We start from the raw sequence: 8116 nt of genomic DNA on the forward strand, positions 1-8116 counted from the left end.
TGAAGGTCTTTAACTTCTTTGGTTAGATTTATCCCTAAGTATCTTACACTTTTTGTGGCTATGGTAAATGGAACAACTTTTTTTAGTTCTATCTCAGTCTGCCTGTTATTCATATACAGAAATGCTATAGATTTCTGGATACCAATTTTGTATCCTGCAACTTTACTGTATTCATGTATTACTTACAGAAATTTTTTCATGGAAACCATTGGGTCTTCTACATATACAATCATGTCATCTGCAAATAGAGACAGTTTCACTTCTTCTTTTCCTATTTGAATGCCTTTTATTTTTTCCTCTTTCCTAATTGCATTGGCCAGGACTTCCAGTACTATATTGAAAAGGGGTCGAGAAAGTGGGCAACCTTGTCTTATACCTGTTTTCAGTGGAAAAACTTTCAACTTTTCTCCATTGAGGATAATGTTCACTGTGGGTTTTTCATAGATAGCTTTTATTGTGTTGAGAAATGACCCTTCTATGTCGATTTTGCTGAGAGTCTTGATTATGAAGGGATGTTGTATCTTATCAAATGCTTTTTCTGCATCAATTGATATGACCATATAGTTTTTATTTTTCTTCCTATTAATATGGTGTATTACATTTATGTGTTTTAGTTTAAATTAGCTTTCTTAAAGTAATGTATTTGGTCATTTAACCTATACATGTTTGAAAGTCTAGGTGTTTTAGTTTAAATTAGTTTTTTAAAAGTAATGTATTTGGTCATTTAACCTATACATGTTTGAAAGTCTAGGTATTCAAATTTAAAATAAGCATTAAAGGCCAATTCCTGAAGTTTCAAAAACAGAATAAATCATGCTTACTTAGTTTGTTTTAGCTAACAGTATATTAATATGACTTATTGGAGTTCCCTTATTCAGGAACAATGCCAGCCATCATGATATAATTTACCAGTATGGTTGTAAAGTAACACATAGGCTGAACAAACCGAATGTGAAAATCTACTTCGATGTACTGAATATAACTCCCAAGACTTACAAATCATATTGGTCGGGCTAGTAGGTGGCATGGTGGTAAGGGCACTGGACTCCCACATAGCTGACAGTAGCTCGAGCGGTGGCTTTGTCTCTTTTTCTCTTTCTCTTTCTCTTTCTCTCTCTCTCTCACACACACACATGTGCCCTACATGAAACTAAAAAACAATAATGAAATTAAATAATTATTTTAAAAAGAAATATTTTATTTAACTATTTATTTATTTATTTATTTATTTCAATTTGACCAGAGAGAACAAAAGTGAGAAAACAAGTTGCCAGGTACAGGACTTGAACCGTGGTCAGCCACATGGGAGTCCAGCACCCTTAACCACTACACCATCTGTCGGGTCCTAAACCTCTATTCTTACAAATTACTCAGACTCAGGTATAATTCGTTATTAGCAACAGAAAGGACTAGAACACCAGGCAAATATGCGAAGAGAACAACCATTAATTCAGGAAAAAAACTCTGATTCTGGATTATTACTATTACTGACAAATATTCAATTATAAAAATACAGAATTCATCTTACTTACAGTCATGTGTTGCTATAACAACAGGCACACATTCTGAGAAATGCATCCTTAGGCAATTGAATCATTGTCTGAGCACCACAGAGTGGACTCAGACTAACCTAGGTGGTCTAGCCCCCTACACACCTGGGCTACGTGGCCTAGCCTATTCGAATCTTACAGGGCCACCACTGCACATGCAGGCTGTCACTGACTGTGACTTCATTATGCTACTGAAGACTATATTACTAAAATCTCCGTGTCTGTGCATTGTTATTTTGCTAGAATTGGCAGCAAAGGAAAACCTGCTCTATTTAAATAGACAAGTATTTCACTAAGCTTAATTTTGCTCTAAAAGTGTGGATGGGAAGCCTCACTGACATTTATAGGGTCATCTGCAAAGTCATGATACATATTTGCATAGAAAAACACATCATTTAACTTTTCTGACAACCCAAAAGTCACCACTGTTTAACATTTTTTCCCACTTCATAGAATACCCTTAGTACCAAAAAGTCCATAGGAATAATTACAAAATTAATAAAATTCATATCACATAATGAGATCTCAAAAGCATTATCAGGAAAGCAATTTCCACCCTGGGCAGACAGGCCAGCACTTCCATCTCAACAGGATACAACATAAGCACTCTAAGATTGTAGATAAAGCGACCAGGTAGATATAAGTCAAGAAACTAAAAGCTATCAGAACCAATGACAGCAACTAAGAATTATCAGCATATTATCAGCAATGCAAACTAAAATGACTCACCTCACATTTTTTAGTAAAATCAATACCTAAGAATCAGTTTTTTTATTTTAATAAAATTCACTTCCGTCAGTTCAAAAATATCAGCAGGTTTATGGGACAATCTAAGCAACAAAAGTAATAACAGAATTGGATTATAACCCCCCAAAATAAAGTAGACATCCATAAGTTCATACTAATATAAATTAAAAACTCAGAGCCAGCAGACGGCATAGTGGTTACGGTGCTACACTCCCACATGGCCGACTGCAGTTCAAGCCCTGGACCTAGCAGCTTGAGGATCATGCTGGGTGCTTGTGCATATGTGCCTAGAATCCTGAAAGGAGAATGGAGGAGAAGGGATCGCTATGTGGCCATCTCCCCGGGGGGCGGGGGGGGTGACTTCTCATTTTCCCTCTCCCTGTCTGTCTCTGCCAAGTGCACATGTCCTACGGCAAAAACCTCAAAGCAAAACAAAGTGAACTTGTAAATAAATGCGGGAAAAGCAGCTCTTCCATACAAATCCCAATTAACTAATATAGATGGGACAAGGAAAATACAAAATTACCATTAGGCGGACACCACAACAGCTGCTGCGCATAAGCTCCACCAAGAGAAGCTAAAAATTAGTGGGTGAAAGATTGGAGAACATCGGGAACCAGCAGTTAGCGTAATGGCTATGTCGCTGGACTCCCACATAGTCGACCGCAGTTCGCGTCCCGGACCCAGTGGCTTAAAACTCACGCCGGGCACGTGTGCGTGCGTACCCAAGATTCCGAGAGGAGAATGGAGGAGAAGGGATTGCGGTGTGACCATCCCCCCTGGGGGGGTGATTTCACGCTTTCTGTCTCTATGTCTCTGTCTCTCTGTCTGGTGAGCGCACACACCATATAGCGAAAACCTCTCCAAAAAAAAATAGATTGGGGAACATCCACAATATTTACCATTTATGAAGGGAAAATGGTAACCTGACAATGGAGAAACCCAGCAGATACCACAGCAGACAACACAACCCAGCTTCCATGGCACAGTGCAGAGTCTACTGGACTGCAGAGCTTGAACACACATACTGGCCACAGTTTGACTCCTTGGACTGGTTGGCCTCAAAACATACCAGGCATGTGTGCACATGTCCAGGATCCTGGCAAGACAGAAGGCTGGAGGAATGGGTACACAACATAACCAGAGCCCTGTGGTGGATGCCTCCCACGCTCGCTCCTTCTTTCTCTCTCTATCAGTCCTTCCCTCCCTCTCTCACATGCACACATGCACTGTCATGAACAAATAAAAAAAAAAACACACAGAGTTAACATCACCAGTAATGAAACATACTGACATTATATATTCCCTGATGTGATGGACTGAAAAGAAAATAATATGCTTCTGTGGTATTCTCGCCAAAAAGCATGATGCCAATCAAATCATGAGAAAATTTTAGATAAACCCAAAGTGAGAGACAAATTACAAAATAACTGATGAGGACACTTCAGAGGCATCAAGGCTATGACAATAAGGAAAGAACTGTCACAGACTAGAAAGGACTAAGGACACAGCAACAAACACACAATGTAGTGCTCAGAAGAGCAGGCGCAAGCGGCAAGGCACCACTGCACAAGGCTGGGGGCCACATGGGAGGCCCAGGATCAGTTCCCAGAACAACCTAAAGAGGCCAGGCATGGGGGACCAGCAGATGGTATAATGGTTACATCACTGGACTCCCATGTAGTTGACCACAGTTCAATTCCTGGACCTGGCGGCTTAAAACTCACACCAGAGGGAACCAGCAGTTAGCATAATGGCTATGTCGCTGGACTCCCACATAGTTGACTGCGGTTTGCATCCAGGACCCGGTGGCTTAAAACTCACACCAGAGGGAACCAGCAGTTAGCGTAATGGCTATGTCGCTGGACTCCCACATAGTTGACTGCGGTTTGCATCCAGGACCCGGTGGCTTAAAACTCACACCAGAGGGAACCAGCAGTTAGCGTAATGGCTATGTCGCTGGACTCCCACATAGTTGACTGCGGTTTGCATCCAGGACCCGGTGGCTTAAAACTCACACCAGAGGGAACCAGCAGTTAGCGTAATGGCTATGTCGCTGGACTCCCACATAGTTGACTGCGGTTTGCATCCAGGACCCGGTGGCTTAAAACTCACACCAGAGGGAACCAGCAGTTAGCGTAATGGCTATGTCGCTGGACTCCCACCTGTAATCCTAGCTAACTGGGAGGCTGGGGCAGAGGATTATGACCTGGAAGGAACCTATCAAAAATATCTCTATATAGGGGCCAGCAGTTGGCATAATGGCGATGTCACTGGACTCCCATGTAGCCGACTGAGGTTCAAGTCCTGGACCCAGTGGCTTAAACTCACGCCGGGCGCGTGTGCATGTGTGCCCAAGATCCCGAGAGGAGAATGGAGGAGAAGGGATTGTGGCGTGACCATCCTCCCTGGGGGGTGATTTCTCACTTTCTGTCTCTCTGTCTCTCTCTGTCTTTCTTGTGAGCACACACGCCCTATAGCAAAAACCTCTGAAAAAATCTCTACATATCCTTCTTTCTCTCTGTCTCTCATAAAAAAAAAAGATGCAAGGTAGGTCAAAAGAATGAGAAGACAAGCTACAGACTGACAGACAATATTTGTCTGATACAGGATCATTATCCAAAATATGCAAAAAGTGCCTAAAACTCAACAATAAGAAAATGAGCAGCCCAGTTAAAACATGGGCAAAAACTTGAACCAAAAGAGATACAAAGATGGTAAGTAAGCCACATGAAAAGATGCTCATCATATGTCACAAAGGAATCACAGAAGAGAACAACAATAACAAGATACCATATGCCTATTAGAATGGTGAAAACCCCAGACACTGACAACTCCAACTGACGGTGAAGATGGAGAGCAATTGGAACTCACATTCACTGCTGGTGGAAATGCAAAATATTACAGCAACTACAGAACACGGTTTGAGTTTCTTACAAAGCTGTGTATTCTGTTCCCTGAGGTCCAGAAATCACACTCCTTGCCATTTTCCAAAAGGAGTTGGGAACTTATGCCCACAAAAATAAAAAGCACAGAAGTGTACAGCTTCCGTGTTCAGAAGCTTCTGCGTTGAGGATAGCAGATGGTGTAGTGGTTAAGGCGCTGGACTCCCACATAGCTGACCACGGTTTGAGTCCCGGACCTGGTGGCTTGCTTTCTCACTTTTCTGTCTCTTACTCTGTCCCCATCTGGTATGTATGTATGTATGTATGTATGCATGTATAAATAAATAAATAAATAAAGCTAAATAAAATCATTTAAAAATTTAAAAACGCTTCTGTGTTTAGAAGTTACAACAGCTTCATTTGTAACTGCCAAAACTTAGAAGCAACCGAGAAGTCATTCAAAATGTAAATAGATAAAACCGTAGTATACCCAAACAATGGAATAATACTCAGCACTAAAAAGACATGAGCTAGCAAGTCCCAAAGACATAGAGGAACCTTCATCATATATTACTAAACGAAAAAAAAGCCAACATGAAAAGGCCGTACGTACCTATATGACATGCTGGAAAAGGCAAAATTATGGAGACAGTACGATGATCAGGGTTTACTAGCGATTAAGGGGAGAAGAGGATGAATAGGTGAAGCACAGAGACATTTAGAGCAGTGAAACTATTCTGTGTGACACCACCATGGTAATACATATTGGCACACATCTGGCAAAACCCACAGAATACGCCACACCAAGAAAGAACTGTAAGGTAGATGATGGACTGCGGGTGATAATGTCAGTGTTAGTTAATCTGTTCTAAGAAATGAACCACCCTCATGCAGGACGTTGGTTGTGGGCTAGGCTGTGTATGTGAGTGTGGGAAGCTTACAGGGGAACTTCCTACTTTCCACTCAATTCTGCTTTGAACGTAAAATTGCTCTTAAAAATGAAATTATTGGAGCCAGCAAGAGGCATGGTGGTTAAGATGCTGGACTCTCACATGGCCAACCACAGTTCAGGTCTCAAGACCTGGTAGTGTGCTCTCTCACTTTATCTCTCTTTTCCCTTTTCTCATCAAATGAAGAACAAGTAAAATTAAATAAATAGATATTTTTTAATGAAATTATTTTGGGGGGCAAGCAGGTGGTTTGGTGGTCAACGTACTGGATCATACATGGCCAATCCTGTGCCTTGAGTCCTAGACCTGAAGGCTTGAAAGTAAGGGACAAGTAGGGACCAGGAGATGGCGTGATGATTATGTTGCTGGACACTCATGTAGTCGACCATGGTTCAAGTCCCAGACCCAGCAGCTTAAAACTCACACCAGGCGTGTGTGCGTGCATGTACAAAATCCCAAAAGAAGAATGGTGGAGAAGGGACTGTGGCATGGCTATCTCCCCTAGGGGGTGATTTCTTGCTTTCTGTCTGCCTCTCTCTGTCTCTCCAGCAAGTGCACCAGCAAAAATCTCTCTTAAAAAAAAAAGGAAAAAGAAAAACACTCAAGCACCATGGGAGTCATGTGATCGATATCTTTTTTTTTTTAAGAATTATTTATTTTATTTTATTTGTTATTGAGAGAAAGAGAAGTGAGAAAGCAAGCTGCCAGGTCCAGGACTTAAACAGTGGTCGACCATATAGGATTCCAGCACCTTAATTACTGTGCCACCTGCTGGACCCTGTGGCCAAAATCTTGAGAGGAGAATGGAGGAGATTGGATAGTGGCATGGCCAACCCCCCTGGAGGGTGATTCCTGACTTTCTCTTTCTTTCTTTGTCTCTCTGGCATGCATACATGCCCTATGGCAGAAACTTAAAAATAAATAAATAAATAAAATCTTTTTTTTTTTTGAGAGGTTTTTGCTATAGGGCATGTGCTCTCACCAGAAAGACAGAGACAGAGAAACAGAAAGCGAGAAATCACCCTCCAGAGGGGATGACCACACCACAATCCCTTCTCTTCCATTCTCCTCTCAGGATCTTGGGCACGCATGCACACATGCCCGGCATGAGTTTAAGCTACCAGGTCTGAGACTAGAACTGCAGTCGACTACATGGGAGTCCAGCGACATGGCCATTACGCCAACTGCTGGTCCCAATAAAATCAATTTTTTTAAAGATGCAATGTGGAATCGTACAATGTATCTTGTGGAACAAGTAAAGGACATTAGGGGGAAAACTGGTGTTCATTTTCTGAACTTTTTCATTACACTAACATGTAAATTGCTAAAATGAGAGGAAGCGGATATACACGAACTTCATACTATTTTGTATTCTTTTTGCTACTATCCTGCAAATCTAAAGCCATTTCAAAATACAGTGTTTTAAAATGATCACCTTATTAACAAAATAAATAAAACTCCCACTTCTTCAACAGACCTTTGCTGCTCATGCAGTATACTATAAGGCATTGTTTTCTAAGTGAGAACCTATCAAACAAAGTCCTTCTGACATGTAAATAACTAAATGTTAATATTATTACTCATATAGTTGATATAAGGCATTGTTGAAATTGCCTTATGAATATTAACTCATTTCATCATCAGAATCAACTCCATGTTGTCACTACTATAACCTCCATTTGATAGCGGAGAGAACTGAGTACCCAAAGTCACTTAATTAGTGATAAGAGTTGAAATTTCAGCTCCAGAGTTCAGGAACCTCAACCACAATTCTCTACTGCTTCCCTAAAGCAAAAGTAGGAGTGGTAGCAGCAGCAAAAATGATAATGATAATGTTGATGATGGTAATAACAAGAATAAGCCAGGAAAATGGATCAAAACTAGCTTTGCACGAGATCTTTTGACCTCCATCCAATTACACTCTAGAGCAGGGTACCATAACAGATGATGCTAATTTGAGGGTGTAATGGTCAAGGTAAAGAGT

At 41.0% G+C, this 8116-nt stretch overlaps 1 protein-coding gene across 5 annotated transcripts in view; it reads right to left on the reverse strand.

Moving 5' to 3' along the window:
• Positions 1–8116, reverse strand: part of SMARCA1 (SNF2 related chromatin remodeling ATPase 1) — a 107844-nt gene that overhangs the window by 52641 nt on the left and 47087 nt on the right. The gene's annotated exons all lie outside the window — the stretch shown is intronic.

Source organism: Tupaia chinensis, unplaced genomic scaffold (assembly GCF_000334495.1).
Source record: "Tupaia chinensis unplaced genomic scaffold, TupChi_1.0 Scaffold144058_1, whole genome shotgun sequence".
NCBI lineage: Eukaryota > Metazoa > Chordata > Mammalia > Scandentia > Tupaiidae > Tupaia > Tupaia belangeri.